The sequence below is a fragment of the Triticum urartu genome, chromosome 4 (genome assembly GCF_003073215.2).
Source record: "Triticum urartu cultivar G1812 chromosome 4, Tu2.1, whole genome shotgun sequence".
In the NCBI taxonomy this organism is placed as follows: Eukaryota; Viridiplantae; Streptophyta; class Magnoliopsida; order Poales; family Poaceae; genus Triticum; species Triticum urartu.
In genome coordinates this window covers 619,243,960-619,264,442 of record NC_053025.1, presented here as the reverse complement: position 1 = coordinate 619,264,442, position 20,483 = coordinate 619,243,960, and positions in this window count along the sequence as shown.

Here is a 20,483-nt window from a genome sequence, read left to right as displayed (position 1 = left end):
CAGTAACCCGGAGGGAATAAAAAGAAAGAAAGAAGCATGCAAGGGCATCTACAATGCCAGCCGCCTGATTGGGCGCTTATGGAGGGAAAAATTAATATTATTAAATGGAAAAAAATAAGAGCGCTACTCTCCAATGCCAGGCACTAAAAATGTCAAGCAAAGGCTTGTATTTCATTTGGAGGCATCCGGACACTCTTTTTGTAGGGTTATATAAACTAATGTCATGCAAATTTAGTTTTGTTGAGTTTGCTTGCAGCTACCCCTATACATTTGCCTTTGACATCAGTTCAGATACGATTACAATGAAGAGTGAACCATGCCCGCACACCAAGCGTTGGACGTAGACATTTTTTCAGCTGTTGCCCTTCTTCCTACTAAAAAAGCAAACAAAGAGGACAAAGGTTATGCTGGGACAATTCGATTCCGGCATGCCTATGGAGCTGCGCCCACTTCCAGCTCCATGGGCTAGCCGGCGTCCTTGCTGCTCGGGCCCCGATGACAAGGATCTGCGCTTCCTTCCGGACCCTGGCTCAGCTCAGGCCTTCGGCTACCGTCGCATCCCTCATCGCCCCTCATTCTGCCCAGCCGCCCATCTCCGTGCCCCGTTTGTCCTTCCACCGCTCCATTGCTCGCACTCCAGTGGCGCCCGGTGGCAGGCGTGGCTCCCCCTTCCGTGATTTTTGCCCCGACCTATACCAGACTTCCTCTTCTCTGATCGTGTTCCGACAGCTTGGGATTGCTCGGACTATGGCCAGGGCGAAATCCCTGCATTCGATGCTGGCAGCGGTGACACTCGCGGGTGTCGTCCCCTCCTTGGAGGCGTTGTCACGGTCGGTTTTGAGCCCCTCTTCGAGCAGCGGGGGAAACCCTAGGTCCGGCTATCCGGATCGGACGGCGGCGGCGTCTCGGTGTCTTTCTCCTTCATGAAGGCGCCGCCTTGTTTTGCTTGTTGGTCGTCTTGTTGGTGGTTTGGGCTACTTCTCAGGATGGCGAGTTTAGCTGTGATTTTTTCATCTTGGGCCGAGCATCCCTTGTTTCTCTGCTCCGATCACCATGTTCGCGCCTCTTGAGTTCGTGTCATGTGTTGTATCACATCTTGTACTCGTTCGTTCTAATCTTCTTCTATCAATGAAATGATACGCAAGCTTTGCGTATTCGCGGAAAAAAGTACCAACCAAGCAAGCCAAGTATCCATTCCAACCAATGGGAAATTGAAACATGTTACCAACGTGAATCCTATGTATCCATCTCTGTGAGCAATACGAGCCAATTCTTCTGATAACTTAAAAAATAAGCCGTCTCCTCCACAATTTCTCATAAGCCGCCTTTACATTTAGATATTATTGTAGTTGAACCACCATTTTTTTGTTTCGGTATTACCGGAATATAAGTGTGTGGCTTGTTAGGCGAGCACTTATTTTTCAACTTTTGTAACATTTTTTGAATTCATGAACAATTTAAAATTCGTGCTTATATTGAATTTGTCAACTTGTTTTTAAATTTATGAGCATTTTTTGAAATCCATGAACAATTTTTTCAATTTTGTGAAGCAACGAACATTTATATAATTCAAAATTTTTATTTTTTGAAATTCATGAGTTTTTTTTGAATTCACATTTTTTAAAAATTCATGAATATTTTAAACTTTGGAATATGTTTTAGAATTCATAATTTTTTTATAAATTGACAAACTATTTTTTCAAATTCTTGAACAGTTCATGAATTGGGAAAATATTTGTTAATTTAATCACGAGAGAAAACCAAAAAAGGGCAACCCCGCTCTAAGAAGCTTCTAGAAATTCAATAACCCAGAGGGAATAAAAAGAATGAAAGAAAGCTATCCTGCACATGCGAAAGGCATAGGGTCTGTCTAGGGCACATCTAGATGTGACATAGTTATGTCACATCTAAGTTGATGTCCACTCTGTTTGTGGTCTTTTTTTTTGTCCTTTTTTTTTGTTTCTTGTTGCTGCATTATATACTTGTGGAAGCTTAGATGTGACATACTTAAAAAACATCTAGATGTGAATTAGACAAACTGAAAGGCATATAATGGAGACGAGCATAGCACTTGAAAAGTGCGATATATAGCAGGTCCCTACCACCGGGGCCACCGTGGTGCCATACCGCCGTGGGCTGGGCTAGTGGGATCGGGGAGCATAGAGAGCAAACACGCACCATCTTTGATTTTGTTTTTTTGAGGGTATCTTTGATTTTGTTGGCATGTTTACTGCGAGTTTCTTGCACTTACGCATGGTGTCACTCACATAAATAAAACAATAGGAAAAAAAATCAAAGTTTGTATTTTCCTCAAGGCATGAGACACTCTTATAAATGATGTTTGTACGATTTAGTTTTGAGGTGATAATAAATATGAATTGATCACTTTCGAATTCGTGGCCTAAATTGTGCAATCATTTTATTCGTCAGTGATGCCATTCTAGATGATCATGTCCCCCCCTCCCCCCTTCCCCCACAAAAATCATTTCTTACTCATTGGTTTTTGAGACAGAGCCAATAACCTGGCAACCAAGACATTTTATTGTCCTCTAATGAAGGGAATTTTTTTGTTCTATTCATCTTCAATCAAAGCAGTACAATGAACTCCAGAAACAATAAAAAATAAATTTAGATTTGTAGACCATCTAGCGACGAGTATAAGCACTGAATCAAGCCGAAGGCACGTCGCCGTCATAGCCCCTTCCTTCCCGAGCTGAGCAAAACTTGTTGTAGTAGACAGTTGTAAATGCGTCATGCTAAGGCCCCATAGGACCAGCACACCAGAATAGCAATAGCCGCCATTGAAGAGTTGCGTAGATTGGAAGGATCCAACTTGAAGACGCACAAACTATATGAACTACGACAAGATCCGAATAAATCCACCATTGATAGTGTTAGAGTTAACCTTGTTTTATAGGTGTTCATCATGGTTATTTCGTCACATGAGTTCAGTTATGCATGTAGTCGTGTCCATCCACTAGGTGCAGCGGTGTACTCACATAAAGTTGAGATCATGTGTGTGCACGCAAGCTAGAATTGGGTGATGAATTAGTCAAGCATGGAGTTTCTTAGCTAGCCATGCGTTTGCATGCCAGCCAAGTCAGACGCATGCTAGGCCGGGTCGTTGCAGTTGAGTGGATGGCTGGACGTGCATGCATGTAGGAATTAGTTAGGGCATCTTCAGTCGCGCTTCCAGGAAGGCCTTCCCAGGCGATTTTTTCGTGCCGGCACCGAGAAAATGGCCTAGTCGCGTCCTAGGAACCCGATTTTCACCGGCTTGGGCCGAAAACAGCGCCGGCGGACACAGGCCGAACCCGGCGCGCTGGGGGGCGCCCGGGGGCGCCGGGGCGAACTGTTTTGGCGCGAAAAAGACGCGGGCCAGCCACGTCAGCGATTTGGCGCCTCGTCTTCCCCCAATGGCCTCGGTTCCCGCGGGGAATCAATGGCAAGGGTGCCGCCGGTTAGCCTTGCCATTGATTCCTCACGGGCGGCGCGTCACGGGACGGCGCGCCGACGCCTCCCCTCCCTCGCATGCGTGCACACGGGCGCGGTCCGGCTATAAAAGCCGGAGATGAGGCGGCGGCCAACGGCTTCGGCCGTCGTTCGCTCCGCGAACAAGAGTCCTGGCTCCTGTTCCAGGCGAACATCCCGGCGCCGCCAGACATGCGCGCCGGGCCGACGGGGTGGAGACTCAGCGTCGGGGGAGTGCCCATTCCCCCGTTGCCCGACGCCGTGGCGAAGCCGAAGTACTTCGCCGAGGAGGTCGAGATCGTGCGTGCGTCCCTCACCGACGCCGAACTCTCCCTCCCCAGTACGCCGCCGACAACCACGCGGCCTGGGCGGCGTATTTCAAGCGCCACCAACAGCAGCGCTTCGCGTCCACCAACAGCGCGCCGGTGGTCGGCGGCCGACAGAACAGCGAGGGGCGCCACCTCTGGTGGGGCGTCCCCGGCCGCACACTCGAGGGCGTGCTCACGTACCTCGAGGGCGGCAACGACCCGCCGTTGGCGTACCCCCCGGCGAGGGTGGCCGCCCCGGCGCAGCACCGACGCGCCGGGCCATGGGCGCCAAGGAGGTTCGGCGCCTCCTCTTCTTCCTCCTCATCACGCTCTTCTTCACACTCCTCCGGCTCTCCGGCGCTGCTCGGCGTCAAGGCCGAGCCCGCAGCGGAGACGGCGCTCGACCGGCGCACTCACAACGCCGGCATCGTCATCAACGAGGGCGGCCGGCGCGCCTCCTCATCGGCTCCTCCGCGCTTCGTCAAGCCAAAGACGGAGTCGGGGCTGGCGCCGGTGAAGACGGAGCCGGGGCTGGCGCCGGTGAAGGCGGAGTTCGACGACGACGACGCGGCCCTCGAATGGGCGCGCCAGGACTCCATTGCGATGGAGAAGGCGCGCCGCGAGAAGGAGAAGGAGCACCAGTGCGCCGCCCTACGCCGCTTCAAGGAGCGCCGACGCGGCCGCGAGGAAGGCGGGGTCGTCGTCTTGTGCGATAGCGACGACGATAACGACGCGCCGCCGCCTGTTCGCCATGGCGACGCCGGGCAGGGGTCCAGCAGGGGCACCCACGTCAAGGAGGAGAAGGCCGCCGAGCGATTGTATAAAGGGTAGTATGGATTTTTCACAAATTGTATTCACTTTCCTACATAGAACGTATGGGCTCAGCCCATTTACGTTTTTTTTGTTTTAATTGTCAAAAAATAGATGCCATCGGGTGGATTAGAACCACAGGCTCAGCTCATTTACAGCCGTGCAAAAGATTTCATCTCCATTCCATAAAACTCGCAGGTACACCTTGTGAACATAAACAAAAGAAAGACACAAAAAATCAGCCATCAGGAAGCTGAAACCTCTACAGTTCAAGGTTGCAGCTGGGAGCAAGCCTTGTTAGCTAGAGGCTCATAAACATAGCATGATCGGCACGCAATAATGGAAAGTAGTAACAAAATTAGTCGTGTGTAGAAAACGGCTTGATAATAAAGTTTCTTGCATCTGAGCTATGGATTTTGCAGCCTGGCAAAGCAGAAGCCAATTACTTATCACACATTCACTCATCAACAAAAAAATAAGTCGAAATCATGAGACTACACTTTGCAAGAGATAATTGCATAATTATGCAAATGTTCAAAACAAATCTAAAAAAAGTATGGACTACTTTCTTAATACATATTCTGAATTTAGTCCTTGAATTGAGGCTTAACAATTAAAAGCATGCCAGGTGGGGTTCAAAATACCAGACATTATCTGGAATTATCATCAGTATCACAAAGTGGATGTTTGACCCTAGGATCACGACTCATGTACCATGAGTTAATTATAAAAGGCTTCCTCCACATAGAAACATATTTTCCTCACAATCTCCCAACATGGTCCGTTTGAGAGCTAGGTCCTCCATCTCTACAAATAATTTAATCTGTGAACAATCATTTCGGAACAGAGCAACAAAACAATGCAGTGTTTCATTATGAGGCTTCTCGGCCTGATATAAGTAATGTTATAGAAAACTATTATTAGAAATGAAGAGATTACTCCGGCTAAATCCAACAACTATAGATTCATCATGCGGAAAATAAGTAAATTTAACACATTGAGTATATTATATAGCCCTAAGGGAACAAATTTACATGATAGTATTAAGGAGCATATCTTTCCATGCCTCATGTTGGGCCTCTTCATGCTTATAAACAGGCTGTGCTGGGCAAGGAAAGTACTCGCCAGTTCTGACACTCTATTAACCTCCAGAGCAGAATTCCACTTTAATTACTTTTATCATAATTTATCCAGCTAAGTCCATCTTTGGGTAAATTATGATAAAAGTAATTAAGTGGATCATCAAGAAAAGGATTCAGGTGTATTAGACGAAGCATGACTATACCTCAGCTCACCATCACATGTCGAATTTATTCTACAGCGGGAACATTGGATAATAGCCGGTGTTAAATTAGTTGCCACCATTGCAGGAACACCATGCTCAAATTCACGTGAAATTAAGTATGGCCCAAAACTTGTTACTCCAAAGCCAACATCCAGAAAAACTCTAGTGCGAGAGCCAGATGGTACCATCTGGGAAAATAGAGAAACATGTGCTTCAAATGAGATTCAACAGTGGTAGAGGTGTTAGCAGTGGAAGGTGATGTAGTCCGCTATTTGTCTTTTTCATGTCCCTATTAAGCAGTGATGCGCGTAAAACCCATATGTTTTAAGTTATGGTTTTAGTCGAACACTACACAGAAAGTACTCATTTGCTTTCCTGTTTTAAGTAATTTAAAGTTACCTTTACTGTTTCTAGAAAGATTTGAGTAATTTATAATATAATCAAAGCAAACCTTAAATATTTGATCCAGGTATTGACTTGCTCTATGTATAAACTGGCTTCCTCCTCCAGGAAATGTAAATTTACCTTTAGCCTTTGTAATCCAATTCTGCCCTCCTTTGTCAGCAACCAACCATGTATGAGGTACGTTGCTAAACCACACCTGCAATTCACAGAATTACATTGCAGAAATTCCTTTACATGGATGCTGCATTTATAAAATAGCCAAATCAGCTAGTTCAATTCATATCGCTGAATTTACTTCTGCAAAAAATTGTATGTAATACCTGCTTCCTTCCTCTTGTCGAGCCTTCTTCTATGTCTCGTCCTTGAAGCAGAACTTGTCTATGTCGACGATGGTCCTACAAAAGAGCCAGTGCGTTGCAACATGCGAAAACTGCGGGATGGAGAACTGGCTATGCCATAGATCTGAGAGATTCCAAGGGAGGGGGCAACACCAGTTACCATAAACCAGGCGACAATGAACGTGACATGTTTCCTTAATTTCCTTCAAACAAAGAAGAGAAGCGTTTGGTCTTGTATGGAAAAAATAGAAACAAAAAGCCTTTGAGGATAAGAGAAAAGAAGACATACATACAAAGATATAGCACATACTTCCATTTTGTGAATCACAAGTAAACATTATCCCAGGCCTCATACTGCCACGTACCAAAGCCATTATAAGATATTGTTGGGCACTCCAGTGTTTTTATAGCAGTACATAGTTGTGTCACTCACACAGAGGGATGAGTGTAATGGCACGGATACCTCCAGTGAACAATGTATGTGGATTAAGCTTCGGTTTAACTGAAACTGCATGCCTACTACCTACTAATCAGTGATTGTTTGCATGGAGTCTTAAAGCTACCTGCATAAGTGAAACACGCTTTATAAGTAAACTTCGACCAGGAGATCTCTTGTACAATCAACAAAAGGCAAGAAAAAAATTCAGAGCAAAGAAAAAGGATTTAGTATTCAAAGGAGATTAATATTAGTTTTGTGACCTAGTTTTGCGGAAAAATCAGAACACTTGATTAAGTTCTCATGGTATATAGCCAAGTAAGCAACATTCAGAGCTACAAAATCTTTTCTACCGAAGGAACTTCAATCAGGACCAACATGCATCTTGCTTCTATATGATCCCACAAGTTACAGTGAAGTTAACAATTTCACAAAGGGCTATCTATTATAACACATGTTACAGGTTTCTTTCTGCATGAACATGGTGTGGCAGCGTAACCGAGTCAGCAAATGGTTAGAAAGAAATGACAACTTATGACTGAGCAAACGCTTCGTGGATGATAGCATGAGCTTATTAAGATCCCAGAAAATAGCAGTATTAAGATGCAGATTATTCAATGAATCACTACACTGTAGTTTGTGTCCTTGTGCAGAACGAACAATGAAATTTATGTAAAATGAAATCCTATTAACCTAATCAACCGAATTGCATTTACTGAACATGAGAGCTTATTCTTGGAATTTTTCAGAAAGGAGAACAGACACCATCAACAATAGGTTATTTACAACATAATTTCTAAATATATAAACGAATCAAATAGAAAAAAAACTTGTACACATTTAAACGGATAGCTCTGTCAATGCATTTATGTTTTTGTTCAGTTTCAGAAGATCAACTCATTGGAGGAAGCTAAAGGGACCAACGTCTTGCTTACCTTGAAACTTAGCTGGAATGCTAGACAAATCCAATCCGGTGAGGTCCGTCTTTAATTGCCTCCAATTGAAGATTCTGGCAGCTCTCCATGGAATCATTAATCTACATTATCCTCTAGGAACCTTGCCACATGCATCATATGGGAATTTCGTCAAGCACCTAGCGAGTACTGCACAACCAAATAAAAACGTTGATAAGTATCATTACAATATTTTGCATTGCTGCCCGAGGAAAACGACGACAACTTCCCAGACTGATTTGAGGTGTCCTCCTCCAAGAGTTGCCGGTCATCCTTGGCCTCTGTCTCCGCGTACTGACGACAGGCAGTATTTTTTGTCATATACCTATATAAACTGATTTTCTGCAGAAAATTTTGGATGTACAGATGTACACCAATGACCTGTGCTGCATCTGACGGGGAAGCAACAGTGCGAGGCGACAATGGAGGAAGCGAAGCAGGGAGAGGAGTGGCACCTGTTTGGAGGGCGGCCAGACTTGGAGCAGGTCTCCGGCGAGATGGGGATGGCGTGGAGGGGATCTGGACGCCGGCGGGTCCTTGGCCGGCGGCGCTCGTGCATCGGGCAGCCACCTTGGCCGGCGGCGCTCGGTAATCGGGCGGCCATGGCCGTCTCTCTGCGCGCCCAATGACGAGGCGAGGTTGGGGTGGCCGGGAACGGGTAGATCGGAGGCGGGGCAACTTGATCCGGTAGTTGTGGTCGAAGAACCGGTGGCGGGCGACGTTCTCCGGCGACGGCGGCGCGGATCCGAGGCCATGGCATGCTCCTGTTCGTCCTGGGGACAGATAGATTGGGGGATGAGCGAGGTGAGAGGAGACAGAGGAAGAGAGGAGGGAGCAGGGCACATCGGCACTCATCTCCGGCGAGGATCCGGTCGCCGGCGGGTCGCGAGGTCGAGGCGGCGGCACGCTCGGGAGCTCGGCCTCGAGTGCGTGGCTGCGGGTGCAGCGTTCGGGCGGCGCTCGACAGGCTTGGGCCCAGATGTTTTCTAACTTGGACTGCGGGTACAATTTTCGAAAAACAGGAGGACCTTTTTGCAAAACTGGCACGACGTACGACCAGAAGCCATAGCTGGTTTATTAGTATATATATATATATATATATATATATATAATAGGTAAAGATAAAGAATTGTCAAAAAATAGATGCCATCGGCTGGATTCGAACCACAGCCCCCACGCGCTACGTGTAGCCGCACAAACCATCCGGGACAGCACATCAGAATTGCTTTCTTGGCTTGTTTTCCACTTCTTTTGCCCAAGAAAAAAACACAGCACCTCCACTCTTTAGTTTATGTCTCTTTTTTTTTGCACGGTTTTCTTTAGGGTTTCTAGTTTTCCTGTTTTGTTCATAAAATACTAATATTTGTATTTTTAAAAATTGTACATAAATTTCAAAACAAATGTTCATGCCTTTCAAACATGCTCAGAATGTCAAAATACGAACAGTTTTTTAAAAAAATAAAAAAATTCAAACACGAACATTTTTTGAAAAAAGTAAAAAAAATGGAATTCTAGAAAAAACAGAAAAATATGAACAAAATTTGAATTCTGAAAAAAAATATGAGAAATATAAAAAATAAACATAATAAACGAAAAGTCTAAGAAGACAAACAAATAAACCCAAGAGAAGATAAAAAGAAAAAGAAAAACATGGTTCATGACCTCCGAGAAGGTCCCAAAACAGGAAAAAATGGCTGGGAACCCGAGGTTCCCAAGACCGAGAAAACATTTTTGCAAATTTCATAGTGAACTTTATTTCGATTTTTTGTGAAAATATTCAAATCCATGAATATTTTTAAAACAATTGATGAACTTTTCAAATCCGTGAGCTCTTGGACCGGCCCAACACGTGCCCGACGAGAGCAATGTCGTCGCCTAGTTGGGCCAAGGCCTAAGCGTTTTATTTTATTTTCTGTTTTTTCATTTGATTTCTTATTTTGTTAACTCATTTTTTTGAATACCAAAATACAAGTTGTAACTAACCTTTTAAACTAGTGATTTAATAAAAATATAAAATATTTATTAAATGTTTTAAAAAACACTTACTGTTTTCAATTTTATCCCTTTGTATTTATTAGTTGGGGTCATTTCAAGTATGTCCAAAAAACACCATGTTCAATGGAGATTATTCGGTAAGGTCGGAACAGTTCATCTGAGAGCACGTTATTTTTCAACATATTTGAAATGGCCCAATTTCCTCACCAAAAAAGATGAAGAAATGGACCCTTCTCGCCTACCCGAACACCCTTTGTTGAACATGATCTATTTTTGAACATGCGTGAAATCACCCCAACCTTTTCCAGTAGACGGGCATGCCCATGATAGGCATCCATGCCAGGTTTGAATGAATTTCCCACAACATATGCATGTTCTGTCACGTCCGGCCATTTTATCAGCTTGCTTTCACCAAGAAAACTCTAGAAATTGAAAGAATTGTAGAAAACTTAAACAGCTTGACATGGTGCCTTGATTTGACCATAGAAGTAGGTGGAAAAATTAGGCCTTTAGAAGGATGTTGAGAAATAACGCACCCTCAGGTAGAGCCTTCTAGCCAACCTGAACACCCCTTCATTAAACATGGGCTACTTTTGGACATTCTTAAAATGACCCCAACCTTTTCAAGCAGGTGGGCATGACCATGGTAGTCATCCATGCCAGGTTTGTACGATTTCTAATACCGTATGCAAGTTGCGACATGACCTCCCATTATCGAGCATTTTTTTACCGAGAAAACTACGAAAAATGTAAAATTTGTCGAAAACCAAAACAACTTGGCATGGTGCCTTGAATTGGTCATACAAGGCATGAAAAAAATTGGGGCCATTTCAAGCATGTCGGGAAACGACGTGCTCTTAGACGGAGCCATCTCGCCTACTCGAACACCTCCGTTGATCATGGTCTAAGTTTCCCTTTTCCATCTTTTGTAGTGCGTCAAATATAACGCTAAAAAGAAAGACTCTGGTTTTCCTTTTCAACCAGGCTGGTTTTTTCTTCAGTTTTTACATGGGTTTCTATATTATTTTGTTTTTCTTATTGATTTTGAAAAAAGTCCATCAATAATTCAAATTAAGTTCATTGATTTGGAAAAAAATTAACAAAATTTAAAAAATCCATTGATTTAGAAACAAAGTTCATCAATTTATAAAAAAGACCAACAATTTTCAAAAACAAATTGCCAACTTGCGAAATAGTTCATGAATTTGTGAAGAAAACTGATCAATTTTGGGGAAAGAAAGTTCACCGATTTGAAAAAAAATCAAGAATTTGAAATTTTGTCATCATTTTCGATTTAAAAATCACGAATTATAAGAACTTCACGCATTTAAGAAAAAAAAAAGAAATGAAAAAGACAACCAGAAAATGTTGGGCTTTTCCAGTGTTGTATTTCAAGTATAAAAATACTTACTTTACACTAGAGGCACAGTTGCCTAGCTGGTTATTGCGGCTGTGCTTATTGTGAAGGACCTAGGTTCGAATCCTGCATCAAGCACCTTTTTTTGCGGTTTCAAAAAAAAAAGGATGAATGTGCTGAATGGGCCAGCCCAGCACGGCAGGGTGTGCACGTCCGTTAATGTACAGCCTATACGTGATTCTAAAAAAAGAGTTTATAAAAAATGCCTATCATGCCTTTACTTATGAAGAGGTATGGACTAATCTGAACTGTCTTTGTGTTTAGGGGGGTGTACCGAAGCAGGAGTGATAAGGTGATCAGATGAATAAGAAAAGGCAGTCGTGTTGGCAGAAGCAAAAATGTATCCATTGTGATAGCCAAGGAAGAGAGCCTATGGCAAAGTCTGTTTATGTTCTTCCTTGATACATATGTGTGTGTGTGTGTGCGTGCATGTTCCTGAGTTCCACCATTGTGCGTCTCTGTGTATGTGTTCTTGAAAGAAACCACAAGAGAGTTGAGAGAGGAGGAAGAAGAGGGGCGCTGCGAGGAGGCGGCGCCAACACCGGCGCCACAACTTGTTAGTGACTCGCCTCCATGTTTACCACCGGTGCCGCAACTCGCCAGTGACTCGCCTCCATGTTGTCGATGATAATGCACCTTGTCGACAACTCAGACATGGAACTTGTTGTGGCAATGGCCTCCGCTCCATGGCCATCACCTTCTTGCCGCCGGTGCCGCAACTCGCTAGTGACTCGTCTTCATGTTGTCGACGATGACACACCTTGTCGCTGACTCGGACATGGATGATGGACTCCTCATGGCAATGGCCTCCGCTCCATGGCCATCATCTTTTTGCCACCGGTGACACAACTTACCAGGTAGCATACATTTCTCCATCGCTCGTGACGTAGCTCGATGATGATGAAGACACGCACCCATCGCTAGCAGCATCGCACCGCCAACAACGTCCACCTTGCGCCGCCGACCTCCACGTCTTATGGAGTCCGCCATGCCGCCACCAACGCCTTGGATCGACAAAGCTCTGATGTCAGTTGTTAGCTTTTCCCAAGGATCAACACACACATGGGGAAGAAGAACACGCAGAGAATTTTTATGGCACACACACGCTTGCCTTTTCTCCTTGTTCACTTCTCACAAGACAATACACTGGGATAACAAAGGCTTAAGTAGCGGGACTAACCACAGCACACACGCACCCACTAAGCCCACGCACCGGCTGATCCTATTACTACTCTCTACTAACTAAATGCATGCACACGTTCTGCACTTGTGCGGCAACTCCACAACGGCCACACGACCCAGCCAAAACAACCTGCATGCAGCCGGTTGGCGCTAACAAACTACATGCAATCTAGTCAACTAACACAAACCATGCACGCCCAGGCCGCATCTACACTGGTGCATGGCGCTGCTCCTGGTTCACACCCATGTGTGTTCGCGCTCGGCTACTGACTTGCAGATGTGCTTGCGCCGCTGCCGCCGCACACTACCTCTGTGCTTCTCCAGCTGCTCATCTGCCAGCGTCATGTCGCAACACCCAATTTACTTTGAACCTAGCTGACTACTAATGAAACTCTACTTGACTATTGCACCATGCAACAAACTAAACATGACCTAGTCTTGAATGCTAGCACTAATATCAAGTTTAGTTCCAACAGACAGATCCGCCCGAGACACATCTCTACATACCAACCAACAATGCTAGATGCACCATCAGAACATGGGCTAGGTGAGGACATTGAGGAGAATCTTATTCCATCTCTAAGGAGGCACCGTCATCTCGTCTTTCTGAATAGGACACAAATTCATAACAAACTTGAAGAAACATCTTTAATTGTCCCCATGGCCAGGTGTTCACAGGAACATGTCAAGATGGCGCCCAGTTGTTGGCCAGTACCTCTGGCAGCATATCGGGTTTAGCTGCCGGAGCGGCGAGATATGGACGATATCGTGCTCGAGCATCGAAGGAAAATGACTCATTCATCAACTGAGGCATAGGCATAGCCTCTCACTAGACTAGACTTAGACTAGACTAGACAGGAGAAACGAAAGCAAGGAGCACCCTTTTACGATACGATCATTCACAACGATATAAGTACAAGATACGATTTAAACAATTCAGTGATGATAATAACTCAGGGCCGTTTGCTATGACCTAGTCGACCTTCACACATAGGCCATAGCTAGATTAGATAGACGAACTAGAATTTCCTCGTGCACGCGAGCCACGTCTTTAATTTGTATTGGCCAACAACTGTTCAGTAACCCGCTGTGGACGTACTCCCGGTGACGAAGCCCACAGATGATGAATTTGCTGGCACTTGTCCAGGTTGAAGTTTCAACCAGCTGGCTGACTGCATTTTTTTAAAATTTTCAAAAAGGTGGTGTACCCCGGCCTCTGCATCAAAAGGCCAAAGCTGGTTACTTCTCGCGTTCTTTATACAACTATGTTGTTTGATGAATAGATCGACCATTTTTCTTGCAAAAGGAAAAAAAAAGGTCAAAGCTGGTCACATGCATGCTTCCCTGAAGTAGGACTCCTCTATTATGAGAAAACAAAAAGATGCAACGGTAACTCTCCCCTTGCCCCCCTCCCCCCCTCCTCCCGGACGATATGGGTGTGTACCCCTAAATCGCGGATGCTGTCGGGCTAAGCCCACGGTGGAGGCCTTTGTCTCGCTGGGCGACATGAGCCCTGGGTTGGGAAGGCTCACCCCCCTTGCTGCGCTGCACCGTGGCTCGGGTGCCTTCTTATCCTTTGCGTCTCCGGTGACCCCTCTCCGATAGGTCAAGGCAAGGTGGCAACCTCCTCCTCTTCCATGTGCAGTCTCATCCCTGAGCAGTTGCTCGTAGACGGAGGTAGCGGCTTGCTAGATGTGGCCGGCTACGGCCAAGTCTATCCCATCCGCGGCCATGACAATGCTGCCTAGTTTGGGGGCTCACTTCAGCATCGGTAGAATGCATGGCAGTGGGCTTCTTGGGTTTCATCCCAGCGGCTTGCTTTGGCGATTCAGGGACGAGGTGCCAGATCTCCCGGCCAGCTCCGACGATATGCGGCGGCTACGTGTTCATGCAGCGGGGATGGACGCCAGATCTCAATGGTGGGCAGCTCTAGCTCACTGGTTTTTTTTTTGGTTGGCGACGAGGTTTTGTGGTGGTTCCTGTATGGTCATCGTGCGGTGGTTTTGTGGGAGGTGTGCGGGCTAGCGGTGGTGCGGTGCGTGGGGGTGTGGTGTTGGGCGGTGCTCCGGGTGAAACCTTGTTTGGTTCTTGCGGGCCGACAACGTCGGCGTTCATGAACTTCATTTCACCTCCTTCAAAGAGCCGACATGGAGTCCATTCGCTACACACCCTCGGATCTAGTTCTTTGGGTGAAATCCAAAGGTCCTGTTGGGTCGGGCGACAGCGTCGGCATTGTTTCTTTCCCATCTGGCACGTTGTCTTGAGGGCCTATGGATCTCATTCCCGCTCTTCATGTGCTAGAAGCTCACGGCATTGCAATCGGTAGGTGCCTGAGTGACAGTGTGGTGGTGTGGCGTCCAGTCTGGTAACGATGATGATGGCCAACGATGAAGGGTCGCAACAGGGCTTTGGCTGTTGGCTTTTTTTCGGCACGCTCAACAATTTTTTCTTTGTCTCGCCATGTCGTCATGGAGTCGGTGCTACCCTAGAGGTGCGTATGTGATGATGATGACAAGTGATTGGACGTCTTCAAGGAAGCGTTGGTTGGCGCTAGCTCATGACTTTCAATGTTCATGGCAACGAGGACTTTAGTGATTGAAGTTTATGTGAAGTTGGGGTTGCTGACTCGCGAAGAAGTGATGACGATGACTCTTGCTGACAACCTGAACTTTGTGTCTCTTCTGTGCGGCGTTTTGTACCTTCATGTGGATTTTCTGTTAATTAATTAGACAACTCTTTCTTCTTTTTAATGAATAGAGATCCACCAGGACGACTTTAAAAAGTAACATAAGGCTAGTCATAGTGGGAGTAACTCAGGTAGTAACATAGCGCACCTCGAGAATTTTTTGCTTATGTGGCAAGTAGTTAATGAGAAGTAGTAACATAATATGTTACTGTAACATAATATGTTACTGTAACATAGCGCTTTCCAAGATAACATGAGTCTACAAGCTATTAAATAAGGCCACATATGACACTAGTACTATGTTACTTTGCACTATGAAGATAGTAACTTAAACTAGTGTCATGTATATGACACTAGTCTAAGTTACTCGCCACTATGACCAGCCTAAGAAAAAAATGCAACACGAAGGTTCGTCCACCACCTGGACGGGGCGGCACCTCGCCAGCGCACGTTCGGAACCGTGCGTAGCATGGGACGCGACGGCGACGAGACGTCTTTTTGTCACATCGCATTACTTTTAACTATTGTTAACCGCACCGTGTGGGACAGTGGAATAATTAACGTGACCCAAATTATAGTGCAAAACCAGACATCCAGACATATAAGATCTTTTTTTTTTGACTGGGACCATCCATATATATAAGATCTTATGAGAGAGAGATCTTATGAGAGAGAGAGAGAGAGAGAGCAAACAGTTCGAGGTATAGTGCCAAACGGAGTTAAGTGGATGTTAACTACATCAGGTTCCTCCCACGAGAAAGTGGAATCATTGTCTAGTTATTTCACAATTTTATTTTTAGTTTTCCATATAAGCATCTGTGGACCTTGAGAATCAAGGTTCTGCTGACGCGTGATAAGGAATCGTATCCTGGCCGAAGATAATTTAAAGAAACCGGGTTGAAAGAATTTGACGTGTGTGAATTTCTCGGTGCTCATGAAACTCTGCAACACCTGTTCTTTTGGGTGCTCATCACTTGTGTAAATTTAAAGACCGTTGTTCCCCTTTGCCGCCCACCTCGAGTTATTTTGCCTCGTCACCGCAGTAGAGTATAACAACCAAAGTATTCCATCCAATGGTATTTTTTCTTTTTACTGTCCCCTTACCAAAAGAATCTGAATCTGAAATAATCCAGCCTCTGCAAGACCCCTCTTAGGAGTTGGAAAAAAGAGAGCATATAGAGAACCATATTTATGAGGACTGAGTTAATTAACACCAGCCGTCCTCCAATAAAGAGCAACTTGCCTTTCCAACTATTCAACCGTTTCTCTAAGCGCTCCTCTATATGTTTCCACTCCGCATTAGTGAGACACCGATAATGAATCGAAATTCCCAAATATTTTATCAGGAATTGGCCTTGCGCACAACCAAACAGGTCGGCATACTCAGCCGCTGCCTCACTGGCTTCTCCGAAGCAGAGCAATTTGCTTTTATGGAAGTTAATTTTAAGGCCTGATATCTGCTCAAATGCTGAAAGCAATAATTTCAGGTTTTGAGCCTTATCCAGATCATGTTCCATAAAAAGAATTGTATCATCAGCATATTGCAGAATAGAGAGGCCACCATCCACAAGGTGGGGCACTACTGCTGCAATTTGACCGTCCTGCTTAGCACGATCAATCAGAATAGACAACATGACAGTCACGATGTTAAATAACACTAGTTGAGTGCCCGTGCGTTGCCACGGACCATCAAATTTGATTATTGCTCACAATCCTTACTAGCCGCCTACACAGATCCGACCTCGCGAGTTGTCTCACCGCCATCGCCAACACCTTATCACCCCTTGCTCTCCTTCAACGTTGCCACGGAATAATATTATAAAATGAAGATCAAACAATTGTTCTATTTCAAACATGTGTGTCAAAAATGGCATTTGCTTCGTATTCCTATAATGGCAAATTGGTGTTCTCTCCCACTCCTATCTTCCTCAGACCCCTTTCCCCTCAACCTTCACTCTTTTATTGTTGTGCAATGACCCTCAACCTTCATACTCAGGACCGTGTTTAATATATGTTTTTATGTTCTTATTCTTTCAACATATTATATTATTTTTATCGACTCAAAATCCTTCTAACATCATTTTTGGAGAGCAATCAATTGAATAAATAGAGAGCAATAATTTAATTGTTTGTATTTTCCATTTTAGTAATGCAAATAAAGTTTGACACTGCCTTGGCACGGATTTGATCAAAACATTTGTATCAAGAAGTTGTGATTCAACTGCTCCCCTGAGATCGTGACGGCCTGTTTAAGGCCATTGATGAAATGAGTACAACACTGGGTTTGCACGTCAATCTACATGCCTGGTCAATGATCACCACCTTCAGTGAGCACCATGATGACGGCCACCAACCACTCCCCTGTTGGAAATATGCCCTAGAGGCAATAATAAAAGGATTATTATTATATTTCCTTGTTCATGATAATTGTCTTTTATTCATGCTATAATTGTGTTATCCGGAAATCGTAATACATGTGTGAATACATAGACACCAACATGTCCCTAGTAAGCCTCTAGTTGACTAGCTCGTTGATCAACAGATAGTCATGGTTTCCTGACTATGGACATTGGATGTCATTGATAACGAGATCACATCATTGGGAGAATGATGTGATGGACAAGACCCAATCCTAAACATAGCACAAGATCGTATAGTTCGTTTGCTAGAGTTTTTCCAATGTCAAGTATCTTTTCCTTAGACCATGAGATCGTGTAACTCCCGGATACCGTAGGAGTGCTTTGGGTGTACCAAACGTCACAACGTAACTGGGTGACTATAAAGGTATACTACGGGTATCTCCGAAAGCGTCTGTTGGGTTGACACGGATCAAGACTGGGATTTGTCACTCCGTATGACAGAGAGGTATCTCTGGGCCCACTCGGTAATGCATCATCACAATGAGCCCAAAGTGACCAAGTGTCTGGTCACAGGATCATGCATTACGGTACGAGTAAAGTGACTTGCCGGTAACGAGATTGAACGAGGTATTGGGATACCGACGATCGAATCTCGGGCAAGTAACGTACCGATTGACAATGGGAATTGCATACGGGGTTGCTTGAATCCTCGACATCGTGGTTCATCCGATGAGATCATCGAGGAGCATGTGGGAGCCAACATGGGTATCCAGATCCCGCTGTTGGTTATTGACCGGAGAGCCGTCTCGGTCATGTCTACATGTCTCCCGAACCCGTAGGGTCTACACACTTAAGGTTCGGTGACGCTAGGGTTGTATGGATATGAGTATGCAGTAATCCGAAAGTTGTTCGGAGTCCCGGATGAGATCCCGGACGTCACGAGGAGTTCCGGAATGGTCCGGAGGTAAAGAATTATATATAGGAAGTGCAGTTTCGGCCATCGGGAGAGTTTCGGGGGTCATCGGTATTGTACCGGGACCACCGGAAGGGTCCCGGGGGTCCACCGGGTGGGGCCACCCATCCCGGAGGGCCCCATGGGCTAAAGTGGGGAGGGGAACCAGCCCATAGTGGGTTGGTGCGCCCCCCTTGGCCCACCCCATGCGCCTAGGGTTGGGAACCCTAGGGTGGGGGGGCGCCCCACCTGGCTTGGGGGGCACTCCACCCCTTGGCCGCCGCCCCCCTAGGAGATCCCATCTCCTAGGGCCGGCGCACCCCTAGGGGGGCCTATATAAAGGGGGGGAGGGAGGGGCAGCCGCACCCTTGAGTCTTGGCGCCTCCCTCTTCCCTGCTACACCTCTCCCTCTCGCAGTAGAACGGCGAAGCCCTGCTGCGGTGACCCCTGCATCCACCACCACGCCGTCGTGCTGCTGGATCTTCATCAACCTCTCCTTTCCCCTTGCTGGATCAAGAAGGAGGAGACATCACGCTGACCGTACGTGTGTTGAACGCGGAGGTGCCGTCCGTTCGGCGCTAGGATCTCTGGTGATTTGGATCACGTCGAGTACGACTTCCTCATCCCCGTTCTTTGAACGCTTCCGCGCGTGATCTACAAAGGTATGTAGATGCAATCCGATCACTCGTTGCTAGATGAACTCATAGATGGATCTTGGTGAAACCATAGGAAATTTTTTGTTTTCTGCAACGTTCCCCAACAAACCAGTGTCTAGATTAATCATTTCAAACTAACGTTTGCTCAAAACGAAGGAAACAACCAATGTGACATATCTTATAACTATTGAAAAGTAAGGCGATATATGGATAAACTATATTTAAGGGAAGTGTTTCCCATGTTCTATATGAACAAAAAGAAATTGTCATCATTGGTCTAGTATGAGTTAAAATCGCCAAATCACAAGAACTAAAATACCATCAAAATGAACAGGGTTACATGTACCTGATCTGTAATATTTCATCGTACATAATCTTCACTTCTCTCATCTTCTTCATCAGGCAATGGGCCAATGCATTATTTCATCGTCGCTGTCGGCTGTCACAAGAGGCTAACATGCAATCAGGCACTCAAATGTGAAAAGCGTGAGTGTGCAGAGAAGAGGATGAGATGCACATACCTCGCCATGCTCGCGGACCAACTGTAGATGTAACTTTCCTCTATCCAATACTGCAGGTCCCAGATTCAAAGCGTCCTCCTCGCTGGGCCAGCCGGCGGCTGTGTCGGGGTAGCCGAACCGCTACACGTCGCGACCTAGGGAGGCGGCGGTGCTGTGCCTGCTCATACAGAACGTTCTGGGATGGCGGCGGCTGCCCCCCCCCTTGCCGGCGTGAGTGAGAGGAGGAGGAGATGGGTGGGTGGCCGGTGCGGTGGTTGCTGCGGGAGAGATGGGCCGCCGTTGGGTGGTCGCGGACTCACGGGAGGGAGCCAGGGAGGGGTGCCAACAGGTAGTTCGGGATTGGGAGAGAGGTCTGGTTCTGGAGATGGAGATTGGGTCGGTAGAAGGTGGAGGACGTGGGTTCTGCCCTGTTTTTGCGTCGGTGTGGTGCGTGAGGTTTTCGGCAGATTTTTTTAGTGCGTGCTATCGTATGAGGGGAGGAAAGGGTCGATGTGTATCTCGTACGTGGGCTGAGCTGGCGATTTTTGGGCTGTTGCGGGCGTGTGGCCCTCGCGCGATGCTTTTCGTTCGAAGGGAGGAGGGGATCGAAGGAGGTCGAACCATCACGACGTTCGATCCTCCTTTAATAGTAGATATTAGAGACATGCAGTCGCCCTGTTGTAGATCTTTTTTCGTCTAAAAGTAATGGCCTATGTCATCATGGACTTT